The following is a 17,908-nucleotide window of genomic DNA, read 5'->3' on the forward strand; positions in this document are numbered from 1 at the left end:
ACATTTCTTTAAATAACACTAATAGCACTAAAAGAGACCATGGAAACTTTTAAAATCATCTCTCAGTTGGAAAATATGATCCAAAACTGAAAAGAAACCAGAGAAGGTCTACCACATAAATACTTTCAAATTTGTTATTTCAATAGATAAATAAGAATAAAATCCGGACTCAAACAACGAATGAGGGAAAGTGTTTGCATGTAATGCACAAAGGAATGCTTTTCTTAACACGCAACAAGCTCTTACATTTGCAAAAAGGAAACAGTTCTGTGGGAAAACGGTCAACATGGACGGCCAGAGAGTTCAACTTTTTAAAAGAATTACAAACAACTCTTAAAACCATGTAAAGATGCTCAGCCCCACTAAGAAGAGAAACGAAAAGTAAAATTCCAAATGACATTTTCAATAAAAAATTGACAGAGGTCAAAATTTTATAATTCATCGTATGTTAGGGACCACCTGGGAAAATACACTTTCACGAGGAGTGAAAATTGAAACGACTACTGTGCAGGAAAATTTTAAATGTCTAAAAATTATAGATATTAATTCCTGGTGGCCCAACAGTTCTATTTCTAGGAACCCATCCTATAAATATGCCTAAATGAGAAAGGAGGATATTCACTGAAGCATTCGTTGTAACAATGAAAAATTAGGAGCTAGTTAAATGTCTATCAATAGTGGCCTGACTAAATAAACAAAAGCATATTCACAATGGGATACCTTTAAAAAGAACAAGCGTAATGATAGGAGACTATATCCAAGATGATACATAAGGTAGGGAACAAGGTGTATGTACCATGTGCTACTATTTATGATTTTTTTTTTAAAGAAAAGGAAAACTGGCACAAGTTTGCAGTTGCATAGAATGTCTTTGAAATGATGCTCGAGGAATTGGGTCATAGTATTTGCCACTGGCAAGAGAAAATGGGTGTCTGGGGCCAGGGACAGACGAGAATTTTCCTCACCACTACCCTTTGCGTAACTTTTAAAACGTTGTACCAACAGCATCTATTAATTATTCAGAAAATTGATTGAGCACTGAAACATTCCCTCCCTGGATGAAAAGGGCAGATAAAGAGTGTTTTGTAGGAGCAAACGCAAATAATAGGAAAAGAATGTGACAGGTGCATCTGAGTCACCCCAACAGGAGCCACAGCAGGAATGATGGGGAAGAAAGTTAGAGGCCAAGGATCTGGGGGTGTCTCGAGTCCGTGGGATCACACAGAGCTGGACATGACTCAGTAACTAAACAACAGCAACTGAAGTCCAGTGGTAAAGAATCTGCCTGCCTGTGCAGGAGCCGCGGGAGATGTGGGTTCGATCCCTGGGTTGGGAAGATCTTCTGGAGGAGGAGATGGCACCCCACTCCAGTATTCTTGCCCGGAGAATCCCATGGACAGAGGAGCCTGGTGGGCTACAGTCCATGAGGTCACAAAGAGTCGGACACAACTAAGTGACTGAGAATGCACACACATGCTGAAGCCTGTAGCCGACCCCCAGACTGAAGCAGCAAGTTGCATCTGTTAATAGAATTCCTGTCTCAATGGTGCCGTGCTGCCATCCAACCGGCACTTGGAGTCTGGCTTTATTGATAGATGAATAAGATTGAACGTGGCACCTGTGTCCAGTGAATCCCTTGGCACCATTTAACTAACACTTAGAGCAGCTGCTTTTGAAAAATTACCTTCAGACCAGGCCCACCCTAGCAGAACAAAAGCATCACCGTAAGTACTTTTCCAGTTCCCAATAAATGGGGATTCTCGCCCTGCAAGAGAACCGAGCCATATTTTATTTGAAATCACATCTGTCACTTTCTTTTTATGTCCTCCACTGCCTACCTGAGATCACAGTTCCTGGGCTCAGCTGTGTCTGACTCTTGGCGATGCCATGGAGGCTCCTCCATCCATGGGATTTTCCCAGCAAGAATACTGGAGTGGGTTGCTAGTTCCTCCTCCAGAAGATCTTCCCAACCCAGGGATCAAACCCATGGCTTCTGCGTCTCCTGCATTGGCGGGTGGATTCTTTACCACTGCGCCACCTGGGAAACCCCACTATGCCAGTGTTATCACAGTATCCTCTCTCTGTTGAGCTGTGATGACGGATCCCTGCCTGTAGCATAAAGCACATGGCCAGCTGTATTTCTAAGGTCCTTCACCATCTGGCTTTCAAAATACCCTTTCTGTGTGCTCTCACCTGTCCCCCAGCATCTAGGCAGAGCTGCTGGACCACACCACCCTAGGCTTCTACTGATACGTCTCCAAACCGTCACTCATGCTTCCCTCTCCCTTACCTTCTTAACGACCACCCACTAATTAACCAAGACCAGGATCCAGGGTCACCTCCAAGTGAAGGATTCCACAACCCTACCAGACCAGATTGATGGATACCCTCTTCTTGCTTCCAGAGCATAGACGCAGCTCATACAAGTCTCTACCATAGAGACATTCATCACGATGCCTTATTATCTATCTTATTCCTCTCTCCTCGATATTTGTGGTCTCTGGAAGAGAAGGAACTGACTACTTTATAACCACCTGCCCAGGTCTGTTTCCAGCACATTTTGAAAGCTCAAGAATTACATTTTTAATGAATACGTAGATTCTGTTTGCAGCTCCTGAATGTCTAGTTCAACCCTCACATTCTTCCATACTCTTCTATAGTTAGTCTCTTGCTTCAGACATTGCCTGTACCCCACTCACACCTGGAGATAACACTTATGGCTTGACACACTTAACCTCCTGCTGAAACATTCAGTTGCATTTCTCATTGACAGAAACACTTCTCCCTAGGTAAGCTGCCCTAAACGTGGCTTATTCTTCTGCACTTTCAGAGTCAAGTTTATTCTGTTTTCCTTGACAAATATTTTCCCCCTGGACACATTAAAATCATGATGTAATATGGCTACACAATATCCAGAATGACTAAAGTGAAAAGGACAGCTTGGTTCTACATGTTGACAAGGACACAGAGCTGGTGCACATGTAAACGGGCATGGCCACTTCAGATACCTATTTGGCTAAATATAATTGCTCATGACCCACCGATTCTATCCTGGGTATACATCCAACAGTACATACGGGCCATGTATAAGAATGCTCATAGGTCCAGGAGCTAAGACTCCAAGCTCCCAGTGCAGGGGGCGGGGTTTGATCCCTGGTCAGGAAAATAGATCCTTCATGGCACAATAAAGACTGAGGATCCCATGTACTGCAACTAAGACCCAGCATAGCCAAATAATTTTTTTTTTAATTAAAAAAAAGAATATTTACAGCAGTGCTCCAAATTAGAAACACTCCAAGTGTGCATCTCAAGGAGACTGGATAAGTGAAAGTCGCTCAGTCATGTCCGACTCTTTGTGACCCCATGAACTATTCAGTCCATGGAATTCTCCAGGCCTGACCCGGGGATTGAAACCTCACCTCTTGCGTCTCCTGCATTGGCAGGCGGTTTCTTTATTCCTGTGCCACCTGGGAAGCCCCGTGGTTGTGTTATGCTTGAACAAAATTAAATGTAAAATGTCCATGGTACTTGGACTGTTGCTTCACATTGAGGCAATCCTCTTAGATGATAGATGATCCATTAATTGATGGAGTTAGACTGTCGTTTAGGTGCCCATACGCCTCTGAGAGGATGGGCTCAGTGATCTGGGGACACACCGAGGCTGTCGACCTGTTCAGCTTGTCCTCAGTGTTTCTCCATTTAAAGAACTGGAAGTAAGATCTGTGGAGCCCAGACTGTTTAACCAGGACTCTGTGGGCAGCTGGGCAGCTGGAGGATCCGCTTCTCTCTGCTGAGCCCAGTTATGATGGGAGCTGTTTGAGAACAGACTTCTGCTCAGACTGTGTTTTCTGGGATTCTCTCATCCACTCAGCTTCTCTGGTGACTAAGATGGTAAAGAATCCATGTGCCAATGCAGGAGATGCTGGTTTGATTCTTGGGTCAGAAAGATTCCCTGGAGAAGGAAATGGCAACCCCTTCCCATATTCTTACCTGGATAATTCCATGGACAGAGAAGCCTGATGGGGGTGGGCTGCAGTCTATGGGGTCACAAGAGTCGGACACAACTGAGCAACTAAACACAAACACACACACACACACGCACACACAAGCACAGATAGTAAGAAGCTCATTCCCAAGAAAGCTTTTCAGTGACAAACCAGCCCATCCAGAGCCACACCCCAATCACCTCCTTTAAAGGCTCTCAAGTTCCAGGCTATTTCCCACCTCTCCTAATAACTCTGTAGGGGGTAGGAGGAGGAAATAGACAATTAGGACAGCCTCTGTGCCCCAGAGTCCACTGAAATTATTCAAACTCGTGGCCTCAAGACTTCTTACCCTGCCTGGCCCATTCCTTTCTGTGGAAACAGCTAAGGGCCTTGGCCACAGCGCCCCCTTCTCCATCTGCCCTGAGACTGACCCTGGCGCTTCTCTGGCTGACCCACAATAGCATGGCATCTCCCTCCTCTTGGAAACTGTGCATAACAAACTCTTCCTTTTTAAAACTTGTATTACTATTACTTTACTTAATTTACTTATTTTTTAATTGGAGTATAATTGCTTTACAATGTTGTGTTAGTTTCTGCTGTACAATGAAGTGAATCGGCTGTGTGCATACATGCATTCTCTCCCTCTTGGATCTCCACCCCTCCAAATCATCACAGAGCACCGGGCTGAATTCCCTGTGCTGTGCAGCAGCTTCCCATTAGCTGCCTATTCTACACACCGTAGTGTATACACGTCAATGCTATTCTCTCAGTTGGTCTCACCCTCTCCTTCCCTCACTGGGTCCACAAGCCCATTCTCTACATGTGCAACAAACTATTTTTTCGATGGCAGTCATTTCTTGATCCGCTGGCCTTACCATACCCCCAATTTTTAATTAATGCCCAGAATTTTAAATATCGGGAGATACGCATGCACATTGATTTTGAGGGCCAGTGCTTTAGGAATGCTCTCCTATCTTTTGCCAAAAAAAAGAAAAGCTACCCAGACACAGTTGACTCCAGAACAGATGAATCCTACCACAGAAGGAATTATCTTTGACTCAAGACCAGACTCTGAATTTCAATGGGGTAGCAGCAAGACCACGCCTCTACCACCCCCATCCATGACCCCACCTCCAACCCCGCCAATGGCAGGTCAGGTTCAAGCAGCTTTCTGGATTCATAGAGATGGAGCACAGATGAGGCATCCCCTCCAAGGAACCCCAAAGTAGATATGGCTTCTGAGATTGCTCCATCTTGGAACGATTTGCGCCAGGTTTTCCCCACTCAGTTGGTTAGTGATGACGTAGGAAATTATTGCTAGGCACCTGAATTCTCTCTATCTCAGCACCTGGACTTCTTGATCAATTTGGGGACTCCATTCTCCCCATCTTTCTGTGGAGCCTCCTTCCCCGTTTTTCCTCTTTGAAGAAATTCTATTTCAGTGGTTCTAAAATAGCTTTATAGAACAGTTTTTCTTCCAGCCACTCTCCTATCTCCAATTTATGTCTCATATTTATCGCATATTATCTGTCAAAGGAGAGCTTATGAGATTACATATAATATGCCACATTTAATTTATACAAACTGACCAATAAAGGAGAATTCTTATTTCATTACCTTCTTCCACAACCATCTATACTCATCAACAAGATTGCCCCTTGCCTCCTGAGCATGAAGTGCAGTCATTTGTCATTTTAAACTGTTGCAGGTAGAAAAGCGGAGGTGAAAGGGGACTTTCATAAGGAGGGACTTTTCCCAAACTCCTGCCCCATCGTTGGCTGAGCCCAAGGGACCACACTCATGACCCCAAGCCAAGCACCAAAAAAGAAATAATGAATTACCAGTTGCTGAATGCATTTTAAGTGCCAGGTAATGAGCTAAGTGCCTTTTAGAGATATATTATCCAACCAACCCCATGATAACCCTAGGAGGTAGGTGTCTCCATTTCCAAAGGAGACATCTGAAACTCAAATATATTAAGTAACTTTTGTTTGTATATCTTATAAGAAGGACAGTCATTATTCAAACTAGGTCATTCTGATTCGAAAGACACAATTCTTAATGACTACAAGATGGATATAAAATCTGAAGGTGCTTTCAGCAGAATAGCTTGGAAATTAGATATGGGATTCTAATGTACCATTGCAGATTCTGAAATATGATAGTCATGAATTTTCCCTCAACTCTCAAAGTGAAAAAATGCAGTATTCCTTAATTTTCATAAATCATATTAAAATCTGGCTTATAGCCTCGACACACCAAAGTCAACTTTGAGTTCAAGATCAGTTATAATAGAGGCTTTCTTCTCTCTCTTCCACTGGACTTACCTGGGTCTGTAAAAATGGGGGAGGGGAAGTCTGGTCCCTAGAGTATTCTGCTCTCTGAAACTCCTGAGGGTCTATATTCCTTCACTATCAGTGATCTTTGTATCTCCTGGCTTGCATCCCTGTTTTTCACCTGTACCCAATTTTCCACTTTACCATGAAACCATTCTCAGATGAGATTTTACTATCACTGGGCTGTTGAATCTGAGTGGATCCCAGTTTCTTTCTTTCTTTTTTAATTGGAGGATAATTGCTCTATATGTGGTGTTGGTTTCTGCTGCACAACAACATGACTCAGCCAAATGTATACATATATCCCCTCCCTCGTGAGCCTCCCTCCCATCCCAAACCCCCATCCCCCCGCCTAGATCATCACAGAGCACCAAGCTGAGCTCCCTATGCTAGACAGCAGCTTCCCACTAGCTCTCTGTTTCATACATGGCAGTGTGTATATGTCAGTCCCAAACTCTTGATTCATCCCCCTCTCCATGTCTACACATCCATTCTTTATATCTGTGTCTCGATTCCTGCTCTGCATATATATATATGACATTTTTATATAAATATAACTTTTTTCTTTCTGACTTGCTTCACTCTGTAAGACAGACTCTAGGTCCATCCATGACTCTACAAAGACCCAATTTCGTTCATTTTTATGGCTGAGTAGTATTGCATTGTATATATGTACCACAGCCTGTTTATCCATTACAACACTTTCCCCAAAACTTTACCTAGCAGAGCGACTTTCTCTGGCTTTGGACTGCTGACAGTGGTTCAGGATCATTTTGACAGCAAGTTCTCTTACTTCAAAACTTAACTTGGATGCCAACCAGGTCTACATAGCTTCATTCTTAGACTGCCAGAGTACCCCATCTCCTCTGGGAGAGCAGTCTCTCCCTAGGAAAAGAGGCAGAACAACCTGAATAGGAGGACGATTACCCCTCATGGATGTCAGAGGCTGCGTATCCATGACTCAGGCTGCAAAGTGCATCCTGGGGTGCCAGCCAGCTTAGAGATCCGATCTGTGGCGCACAGACCGTGCTCGGCAGGGGATCAGAAGTCTGGGACACAATCAGGAGGAGTAACGAAGGAGGTGTGTGTGTACTCTGGCTTTTGACTCCTGTGAAGGCAAAAATCCCTGGCTTTTAGAGTTGGTTTTCTGTGCTTCTCCCTCTCAGCGTCGAACACATCAAACTTTAGAAGAAGCTATTTTGCTTGATCTCTTTTTAATGATAAGTACAGTTTGACTGATGTTTGCCAGGTCATACAAAATGTCTCCACAGCCTGCTAATGTCCCAAATTACCCCTCAGTGCTTTCTTTAATAAGATAGAGGAAACCATTATGTACAAGATGTTGTGTTCTTGTTTTGTTGTTTAATCCATCTAGCAGTTTTATGAATCAGATATGATCATTGTCTTTCCTAGAGAAAGAAATTGTCAGGGGAATGAAAAGACAAGCCACGGTCTGGGAGAAAACAAATTTCAAAGGACGTATCTGATACAGGATTGTTCACCGAAATCAACAAAGAATTCTTAAAACTTAATGATAAAAAAGTAAACAACCCAATTAAAAATGGGTCAACGACTTTAACCTCACCAGAGAAGATACTCAGACGGCAAATAGGCTTTTTAAAAGGTGCTCAACATCATGTGTAATTAGGGAAATGCAAACATTAAAATGATAGTGAGATACCACTACACTCATATTAGCACGGCCAAAACACTGATAACACCAAGTGCTGGTGAGCATGTGGAGCAACAGGAACTCACACTTTGCTGGTGGGAGTGAAAGGAGGTACCAATCTGGAAGACAGTTTGGCTATTTCTTACAAAACTAAAAATGTTCTTACCATATGATTCAGCAACTGTGTTCCTTGGTTATTTACTCAAAGGCGTTGAAAACTTATATCCACATAAAAAAACTGCACAGAGATATATACAGCAGCTTTATTCATAATTACTGGAACTTGGAAGCAACCAAGATGCCCTTCAGCAGGTGAAAGGATAAACTGTGGTCCATCCAGATGATGGAATATTATTCAGCACTAAAAAGCAATGAGCTATCGAGCCATGAAAAGACACGGAGGAACCTTAAATGCATATCACCGAGTGAAAGTAGCCAGTCTGAAAAGATTACATACTGTATGATTCTGTCTATATGACATTCTTGAAAAGATACAATTATGAAGACAATAAAAAGATCGATGAGTCCTAGGAGTTTGTGAGGGGAGAGAGGGAAGAAGGATTGATAGATGGAGCACAGAGGATTTTTAGAGCAGTGAAATTACTCATAATGATGGATATATGTCATTAGACATTCATCCAAACCCATAGGATGTATAGCACCAAGAGTGAGCCGTGATGCAAATGAGGGACTCTAGGTCATAACGATGCGTCAGTGTAGGTTCATCAGTTTTAACAAATGGATCATTCTGGTGTAGGGTCTTGGTAAAGCAGAAACCTGTGCATGTGTGGGTGCAGGAACTATATGGGAAATCTCCATGCCTTCTGCTCAGTTTTGCTGTGGCCTGAAACTACTCAGGGAAGCTTGGAGTGCTGCAGTCCATGGGGTCGCAAAGAGCCAGACATGACTGAGAGACTGAACTGAACTGAAACTGCTCCAAAAAAGAAAGTCTGTTTTAAAAAGAAAGGAAACAAAGACTTCCCTGGTGGTCCAGTGGTTAAGACTGCACTTCCAATGCAGGGGCATGGGTTCAATCCCTGATTGGGGAACTAGATCTCACATGTATGACCCCAGAGAAAATATATTTACTCTGAGTTAGAGGACAAAGGCTGGAATGGCCAGAATATGGAGAGAGAGCTGGGTCTGGTGTTCATCACCTTAAGAGGTTTAGGGGATCAGTTAAGAGAGGAGAGTGTGTTAGCCTGAAGGACAATCAGTCCGGAAAGAAAGGAGAGAGCAGTCCTGGGGTAAGATATGAGAATATTATACAGATCAGAGAAGATACTTTGAGGATGACATGGGGGCGCTGAGAAGATGGAGAAGACGGAACAGTTGCTCAGCAATTGGAGAGACTAAATGGGAGAGACTGATGTGGGAGTCAAGGTCGAGAGGGGTGATCGCTTAAGAGACTTGGGGCTGAAGGGGAGGACATGGCAGGGAGAGGACTCAGGAAGGTGCACTTGGGAAGTTAAGGGCATAGGTGAGCTGACAGATGGAAGAGAGGCCGCCCAGGAGCCCTGGTAGGTGGACTGTGATATCAGAAGGACCACAGAAGAGCAAGTATGTTTAATAGTCAGATGCAGAATTTTGCCCAGGAGCTATATCAACATGAACATTCTAGAATGTCCTGTGTCTTTTCTATTCCCCTAAATTGCGATCATCTGAACTTTACTGATTGCTGGTCTAGTTCTCTATACACATACACACACATACACACCCACCCATGTCCCACGTACTGAGAAAGGTATATATGAGAATGAATTAGTCCAAAAATGGGACTAATTAATTTAAAACAGTAAAGAAGAAAGAGGTAAAGTGAAGAGCAAGGGACCAGAGAAAGATAATCACCAGTGTCAATCAGATCATAATCTCAGATGGCCTGTCTGCAACTGATTCAGTTATTATATGTTACAGTTGATCAACCCCTGCTTTACAGCAGTTCCTCTGCACCCATTTTTTCCAGTCCTGACAGCACTAACTACTATGCATTATCCTCTTTCTGAAGATCAAATAGCTGAAGCTCAAAGAGGTGAATCAAGAGTTCACGTTCAGTAAGTGGTATATTTAAGATTCAAATCCAGGAGAAGCACTTGAGGCAAACTGCATCCTATGTGTGTTGACCTTGAGTCGATTTGGGGCTGATTAAAGGATGCTGTGAAGAAACTTAACTGCTGTGAAGAAACCAAACTTTAAAAAGTAGTGGTCCACCCCGCAGAGTAAAGACAAATAGTTTTATTTGGTATAAGAGGCACCTAGAAACGTGCAGCATTTCCTGACTCTTTAAAACTGCCATTTCTGGAGCATTTCAAGTGTAGTTCTGTGCTAGCTAAGAATAGATTTTTTTAATTAATGTATTTTTTTCTTGCTAAGTAATTTTACAATTTGAAAAAAAAAATCCCTTAATATGCAATTGGGGATTTTAATGCTCTGTGCTCTGAGAATATATCTGTAGAGCAACCCGCTCAGAGACAGTTCCTCTAGCGGTGTTCTGGGAGTGATGAGTATCATTAACACGGTGTGACTGTGTTAAAACAAGAGAGTCTTTCACCCAGGGAATCTAACATGCAGTTAGTGTCTCGATAATTAACCCATTGCCCTTGAAAAAGAAGGTGATTAGAAGAAAAGGCGATTAACTCCTTCCAGGTGATTACCCCTGAATCCCACTTCCATCTCAGAAAGGGGATTCCAGAAGGGTTTGAAGGAAACAGAAAGACAGAAGCAGGTAGATTGTGCCAGGAGTGCTAACAGGGATACAGTGCCAGGGAGGGCTACATGGTGCCGCAGGATGTGGGAGGTTCCTTCTTCGTGACTTGCGTCCTGTCTCTTTGACACCTCGGGAGCACGGAGAGCCACAGCTCTCGGGTGCAGGTCTAAAGCTAGATTTGGGTGCGAGCCCTCATTGGGGAACTAAGATCCCACATGCTACAGGATGACTAAGCCCAAACGACACAGCTAGTGAAGCCTGTACGCTGCAGTGAAGACCCAGCACAAGCCCCCCACCCCCCGAAAAAAGCAAACATCTAGAAAAAGGTAAACCACGTAAACAGGAAACAAAAGAAATCAATAGTGGATATGTCAGGCTATGTAAACCTCAGAACAAAGAAAATTACCAAGGACAAAGAATGAGATTACATAATGACAAAAGGGTCAGTTCGTCGTAAGACATAACAATCTTGAATATAAATGGACAGAACAACAGATTAAAAATACATGAAGCAAAAACTGACAGAGCTAAAAGGAAAAGTGGACAGATTCATAATGTAGCTGGAGACCCTCGTAAGTAATTGATCAACCTAATAGATTAAGGAAAAAAGAAGAAACCAGCAAGGATATGGAAGGAATGAATAACAGCATCAGCTAACTGTGTCTAATTGACATTTATAAAACCCTCCACCCAACAACAGCTGAATATACATTCTTTTCAAGTACACATGCCACAGTCTCCAGGACAGAGCATATCTGGATTTATACAACAAACCTGAACAAATTTAACAGAATTAAAATCACACCAAGTATGCTCTCTGTTCATAATAGAATTAATCTAGAAATCAATAACAGAAACAGAAAAAGGAAATCTCTTAATACTTGGAAATTAACCACACGTCTAAATAATCAAAGTGTCGAAGAAAAAGCCTCAAGAGAAATTATGAAATATTCTGAAATGATAAGAACATGAAAAAGTTGAAAGATATAGGTGTAACCCAACAGTATTTAGAGGAAAATTTTATAGAATTAAATGTGCACACTGAAAAAGAAAAGAAATTATCATCAGATCTTCCTTTACACTGAAACTTCAAAAGAAACCCTGATTTCTATCACTTCTTGCTGCCTTGACTCTAGACAGCAGTCCACACTATCCTGACTCTTCATACATCGTTATTTTTTATCTGTCAAACAGAACTTAACAGTTTCTAGACCAAAGATTAGCGATATTTTCTCTAAAGGGCTAGATAGTAAAAAATTTTAGACTTTGCAAACCATACAGTCCCTGTGGCAATTACTCAGCTCTGTTGTAACACAAAAGTAATCACAGACAATATGTAAACAAATAAAACTGCCAATAAAACTTTATTTATGAGAGCCAGTTGTGGGCCAGATTTGTCCCCCAGGCTGTAGTTTGCCAGTCCTGGTCTAGAACCCTAATGTGAGAAATTCTAAAGCATAATTTTCTTTTTGTGCTGTGTCCTCATTGAGGCATATGGGATCTTTAGTGGCAGCGTGTGGGATCTAGTTCCCTGACCAGGGACTGAACCCAGGCCCCTTCATTGGAAATGTGGAGTCTTCCCTGGAGTCCAGGGAAGTTCTCCTAAAACATAATTTTCAATCTTCATCTTTACTCATTATAAGCCAAACCACGTTTTTAGGTCATTATTTTACATGATATTATATACCATCTTTTTCTGTCTTGTATTTTATTTACACCATTTAAAAAATATGGTCATATATGCTCTTTCACTTGACCACGGATTTGTAAACATGCAACAGAGAAACTTTCTACCCAGGGCTGCAATGGAATTATCCTAAACACCTGAAATCAATATTTCTTCATGTCTGACCTTTCTAGATAATCATCCATGTGACAGAATTGCTCCACAGACACTCATTTTATCCTCGTAGGAAAACTCAACACTCTAATTAATGAATCCTCTAATTAAACCTTTTCCTTCACCCTGAACTGTAGCTAAAAATATAAGGACAGACAAGATGAAGATGAATCAAGCTTGAATTTTTCTTTCCGCTCGAGAACAAATAAGGATATACCCATGCAGTTTGTTTCCAAAAGTTCTCCAGGATGGAAAGAAGTCATCCACCCTTCCACACAGCAGGTGTGGCATACCCATTCATGGGGAAAGGAGGGAGGAGCTTGCGATAAGGCGGACAGTATACTGAATGGTTCATGGGCTAAATCCAGCCCAGAGACATGGTGCCTGGAATTCACATTGGTTTTAAACAGTGTGGTCTAAAAAGACCAGAACATTTTACATTAAAAAATTGAGATTTCCACCTTATCTTAAAAAGAAAAAACAACTTTTTTTGATTAGACCATTTTTAAACTCTTTATCCATTTTGGTATAATATTGCTTGCTTTATACTTTGGTTTCCTGGCCCTGAGGCATGTGGGATCTTTAGTTGCAGCATTCAAACTTCTAGTTGCAACATGTAGGATCTAGTTCCCTAACCAGGGTTGAACCCACTCCCCTGCATTGAAAAATGAAATCTTAACCACTGAACCACCAGGGAAGTCCCTCCACATTATCTTTCAGATAGTTATTTGGGGCAATTTGGGGACCAAATTATTCCAGGGCAATAACAAACTAAGCTGAACAGAGGCTGATTACTTTTATGTAGAGAGTATTCACTAGTTTTCCACAATCTCCACTAATCCCTATTGTGCTAAACATTGGAGTAAAGTGTCAGCTGTCAATTATTATTGTCTTCACACTTTTTTATAATAAAGAAATATATTTCTGTGACCCATTCTCATCAAAGGCAAGAAAATAAAGGATTGTGAAGGCCATGCAATTTAAGAAAAATGACATCAAGAACACATCTCTGTTGCTGTCTGTTTGCTGTAGGTATTTGAACTTATCCCTGGTGCAGGAGAAAGAGCTTAGTCAGGGAGCTGAATTCAGGTGCTAGTCTTAGTCCAAATTTAGTATAAAGGGGTTTCTGAAGGAGGGACAGACCTGGTCTTGGCCTCAGTTTTTTTTCCCTATAAATTAAAAGCTTTCATATAGGGACTTCCCTGGTAGCCTAGTGATTAAGAATCTGCCTTGCAGTGCAGGGGACTTAGGTTCAAGCCTGGTCAGGGGACTAAGATCATGTGCCACAGAGCAACTGAACCCGCTCGCCACAACTAGAGAGTCCGTGCACCACAATGAGAGATCCCACAACTAAGACTCGACACAGACAAATAAATTTTTTTAACTGTTTTTTTTTAAATCCAAGTGTTATAAGAGAAGAAGTAATTAATTAGAATATCAGATGTCATGGAATTGAGTTGAAAGCTGAAGATCCAAGTTCAAGAAATAATGAAGAACCAATACACTGGAAGGCACTTGGCCGCAGAAATAGATGTCCAATAGAGCAAACCACACAACACTGCCAGCGTAGATGCAGTCCCCGGCCTTTCACGGGCCTTTGCCCCTGTTCACTACGCACGGGTCTAGCGGGTGATTGGCCATGCCTGGAGTCAGTGGCCTTTTCACCAGTTGCAGAAGCCAGAAAGCAGGCAGGTCTGGGAGAAGGAGCCCCTGAGACCCCTTTTATCTCCCACTGCAGAGTGGCTCTAGTGGTAAAGAATCTGCCTGCTAATGCAGGAGACAGAATGAGACTTGTGTTCGATCCCTGGGTCAGGAAGCTCCCCTGGGGAAGGGCAGGGCAACCCACTCCAGTATTCTTGCCTGGAGAATCCCATGGACGGCAGCCTGGCGGGCTACAGTCCATGGGGTCACAGAGAGTCGGACACGACTGAAGTGGCAGCACGCGTGCAGAGTAGACACCTGGATGTCCAGTCCCACCGAGACTGGACATAGTGCGGGAGAGGCGATTCCTCAAAAGGAATCATCACTTCCCCTCCGACTGTTGCTTTGTGGTGGAAACTTCTGCTGACCCAAGAGCCCCCTGAAACCCAGCACCAGAACCCCAGGGTGGAATAAACCATCGGAGCCCTCGAAGCAACAGTGATGTGACGGGCAGAAGAATTAGTCGCGTTTCCACTGGTCGACTCGGCCCAGAGACTAAGTAGACAATAAATCTTGACAGCCCACTGAGCCATGAGAATGGGCCCCCTGGGAAGTTCAAGGACACCAGTAAATCATTCTCACTGTCTGCCGATGAGAGGGACTGGCTTCCGGGTGACCACGGCCAGAGGCGGAATCGGAAACAGTGACCTCGGTGTTAACAGCTGAAGGGCTGATCCTCGACCCCAGCACCCCTGCATCCTCAGCACCCACAGATGCCTCTGCTGTTGGCTTCCCGAGAACATCTCTGCAACCCAGCTCTGTCCTGTGCACTCGTGTCTCTTTGTTCAGCTCAGGAATGCAAGAGGGGAGGAGAGCAGCGCCCCCGTGGCCTCTTAGCATGAGCCATCAGCAGGAAGAAATGAAGAATGTAAGAAAAAATATCATATTTACCAAAGATTTGTTTTGAATAACCAGCTATCTGGGATAGCAAGCAGCTGGAAGCACATTATAAAACTATTGCAGTATTGAAACAGGGCTGTACGAACAGAGCAGAATGCCCCAGGTGCAAAAACCATGAACCCTTTGGAGATTTCAGAATAAATTTTTTTTTTGGCCACTCTGGAAATATCCTAACCTCACACCATTCTGTTTACTAAGCGTCTTGGGGCCTGTTGTTGTTGTCTGACTCTCTGTGACCCCATAAAGTACTCCAGGCCTCCCTATCCCTCTCCATCCCCAGGAGTTTGCCCAAGTTCATGTTCATTGCATCAGTGATGCCATCCAGCCATCTCATCCTCTGATGCCCTCTTCTCCTTCTGCCCTTCATCTTTCCCAGCATCAGGGAGTTTTCCAAGGAGTCGTTTGCATCAGAGCTTCCAGTTCGCAACTGGAGCTTCAGCTTCAGCACTGGTCCTTCCAGTTAATACTCAGGGTTGATCTCTCTTACGACTGAGTGGTTGGATCTCCTTGCTGTCCAAAGGACTTTCAGGAGTCTGAAACTTGAGACTTAACTGGTGTTTATATGAAAGGACATGGAAAGCCTGGTTGCCAAATCAAAGTCTTCCCCTTGCAGAAGGGTCTTGTTTATTGTCTAATCTTAACTTGTTCTTTATTTGGGCCTGTGAATTATCAGTAAGAAACTTCATCATCTCAGAGGGAACTGAGGCACTGGAGGAGCTCAGGTGTGAAGTTACAAGAAACACTGTCTTGGATTACAAGAAGAAATGTGTATATCTGGTATTTTTTACAGGCCGCAGTGACAGTGATGATGACGAAGATGATGGCCTTTGCCAGAAGGAAGCGGAGGCCGTAGAGGAGAGAGCCAACCTGGCTTCATGGACCACGGCTTCCACCCACAGGTCCCACACATGAGGAGTAGGGATTATGCTTCCAGCTTTGTGTTTAATCTGACCCCTGAAGTCATCAGATTCTGTAAGGCCAAGTTAACAGGCGTCACATAAACTATTCAATTTATACTTCCATTCTAGAGTTCAGAAACAAGAGCCGTTTCCAGGTTGCTCCCTTGCTTTTCCTTCCTGTGATTCTCAGAAATGGAAGAAGGGATGTAAAGGGTGCTTTTCTTCCCCCGTGGAGATGATGCTCAGTTATTGAGCTCCACCTTATGAAGAACCACAAAGAGATTTATATACAGATGCTAATGATAGGGCGGTATCTGGTATTGAATGGGTTGAAAACCACGACAACCCTAAAGGGATAAAACATCGTTCGGAATACGAAGTTCTGCTCACGTGAAGAATCAAGCAGGCCTGGATCACCCATCACCTAACGGGAGCATCCTGAGTCCATTTTACGGCTGTGTCCACAGTGGCCAGGATAAAAGGCAAAAATTGGTCATGCAGAGGAGTTCTGAAGGATATGATTCTTACCATCCCATTCAGATTTGATGCCACGAAGACACGTCTCTGAAAAGCATGACATCTGACTGTCTGGATGAGCATCTTTATAGACTGCACCGAAATTTCCTTTGAACTCCCCCGTGCCTCATTTAACTATGATGAAAGTCAAATTAAGCTGACTAAAGCCCCACACACTCTACAGGGGGCCTCACCCTTGGTGTTAAGGATGCACTACCATTCGCTCCCATGAAAGCAATTTCTAATAATCAGCCCGGACGCTCATCCAGCAAAACAGGCTGGTCGCTCTGTGAGTCATCAATTAACAACGACGGGAGCCTGACTCTGGCAGGAGTCTCTCTCCATCACACAAACCTGTGCTTTGAAGCGGCACAGGGTTGCCAGGAGCTGGCATTCAGAGGCTTCTGTTTGAACGGGTAACCTCTCATCTCAGGAAGACATTCCAGGGGACGTCAGGGCTGTCATTGGGGGATCCAGCTGCCACTGCAGCTCCGAGATAAAGAGCTTCCCCGTCCTCTTTAGAACTGCCCATCATCCACTCTCCTGGCAAGGTTTGCTCACCAGTTAGTAAAACTATCCCAAGCAGCAGTGACAGGGATAATTACAGCAAAAAGGCACTCCTGACACAATGTTTTTAAATAAAAAAAGAGAGGAAACAGGGAGAAGAAAGCTTGCTTCAAAGGGCTGACTTCAAATAGATTCAAAGAGGACGACTTTAATTCCCTGCATGAGTTTATTTAGTGTCCATCTCCTGGTCTAATGGAGTTACCGGGATAAGATAAATCCCTGGGAGGCGGCCCTGTCTGATTGCCACAATTCCATAAACTCCGCGTGGTTCCAGGGAGGCTGAAAGCCTGGTGGTCCAGGGCATGGTCTGTGGACCTCCCTCTTCTTCACAGAATCACGGTCTTCAGCACCAAAAGTACATTCAAGGCCACACTGCACCAACTTCTCCCCAGCCCAACATCCTTGTCACTTGCTCTCACTTTCACTTGAGTATTTTCAGTGATGATGAGCTGTGTGTGCTCTAAGGGAGCGTGATCTTTTTTGAATGGCTCCATTTGCTCAAAAGTTCTCTACAGGAGGCTGAATAAAGCCTGTTTCCTCGTGGCATTCACACGTTGGTTCCAAAATCAGGTAAAGTCATCCTTCAACCAGAGATGGATGCCGTACTATCAGTCCCCAGGATAAACAGCCTCAGCACCAACAATGGTTCCTTACAGGAGTCACCCTCCAAACTGTTCTTCATCAGGGTTACTTCCCCTGAGAAGACTAGGGCAAGCATCTGTCTCCTTCTCAACCCTGAGAGGAGTGCTGTTTTCAGCCATGCGTCCTCAGGGGCTTTGCAAGCATT

Source organism: Ovis canadensis, chromosome 11 (assembly GCF_042477335.2).
Source record: "Ovis canadensis isolate MfBH-ARS-UI-01 breed Bighorn chromosome 11, ARS-UI_OviCan_v2, whole genome shotgun sequence".
Taxonomy (NCBI): domain Eukaryota; kingdom Metazoa; phylum Chordata; class Mammalia; order Artiodactyla; family Bovidae; genus Ovis; species Ovis canadensis.